The sequence below is a fragment of the Saccostrea cucullata genome, unplaced genomic scaffold (assembly GCF_032062105.1).
Source record: "Saccostrea cucullata isolate Sc308-1 unplaced genomic scaffold, CSIRO_AGI_Scuc_v1 ctg1795, whole genome shotgun sequence".
Classification (NCBI taxonomy): Eukaryota; Metazoa; Mollusca; class Bivalvia; order Ostreida; family Ostreidae; genus Saccostrea; species Saccostrea cuccullata.
The window spans coordinates 36137-37569 of record NW_026938671.1 but is presented as its reverse complement, the minus strand read 5'-3'; positions in this window follow the sequence as shown (position 1 = coordinate 37569).

The following is a 1433-nucleotide window of genomic DNA, read 5'->3' as shown; positions in this document are numbered from 1 at the left end:
TGGTACGACAACTGCTTCATCGGTAATGGTCGATTAAGAACTTCGTGGAAGTGTTCAGCCCATCTCTCTTCCTGTTCTTTTTCTGATGTCAGTAGTGTTCCATGTCTGTCTTTGATAGGTCCTCCTGTGTTTCCTATAAATTTGCCACACATTCGTTTCGTGATCTTATATACTCTCCCTTGCTCTCCCCGTACTGCTTCTTTCTGTGCCTAAACTACAAGTTGGTCCATGGCTTTCAGTGTATAGTTGGGTCACCTGCTTCCATGATCATCAAATGGTCAATCTGGTTCTTGTCTCTTCCATTTGATGAGTTCCAGATCAGCTTGTGAATATCATGGTGTGTAAAGAGAGTTCCTCCTATCACTAGGTTGTTCATAGCACAGAACACCACCAATTTTTCACCATTATCGTTAATGGTCCCAACCCTCTGTTTTCACATGACTCTTTCAAAGTCGGTGTTGTCCTTTCCGACCTTAGCATTGAGGTCCCGCATGATGACAAGTAGGTCATGCCGTGGGGTTTTTTCTCTGTCTCAGCCTGTAGCTGACTATAGAAGTTAAACTTGTCTTCATCGTTACTGTCATTCGTTGGTTCGTAGCATTGTATTATTGTGGTGTTGATGTGATTGCCCCTTAATCTTGCACTAATTAATCTACCGTATAAGTAGAATTTTTAGCGAGGATTTAATTTTGGCATTATTAGCGAGGGTACGGAGATCGCTAAAATTGAATATCGCTAAAAATTGATCGCAATTTATTTGTTATGACTTCTTTAACATTCATTTCAAGATCGCTAAAATAACATCTCGCTAAAAATAAATTACCTGTTTTTCAAGGCAAATCGCTAAATTTGCGTCTCGCTAAAATTTCCACTTATACGGTATTATTTATGGGCTTCCATTCCAACAGACACCGCTCTACACCTTTCCTGAGTATGATGGCCTCTCCTTCACGGTGTAGGTTGTCATCTCTACCAGAGTAAAGCACGGTTTCTCCTGTGGTAGTTCTCATCTTTCCAGATCCATTCCATCTCCTCTAACTCCTTGGACATGTAGATTAAACTGTCTCATCTCAGATGTTACCTGTGCCAGCGTCTCATACATTGTCCTCACATTCCAATGCCCTAGTCTGAGCTTGGGTTTGGTGGTGTTCAGGTCCTCCCCCATTCTGCTGGTAAGGTCCTTATGGCTTTGATTGCCAGCATTCATACGATCGAGTCTCATTTACCTCGGAAGGCCTTTCACACGATGTAGTAAAGGTTTTTCTTGTTGCTGCTTCCGTAACTTTCTCCTTTCACAGGGCAGGGTCGTTAGCCCTACGCCCAACCCCCAACCTGGAGGACCAAGTTAATTTGTTTATGGTTTCCTTCTTCTAGATCTATGGCTTTACATGGCTAACGAGTCTAGATCTGCCCGTGATCTTTTTAGTAAGAGT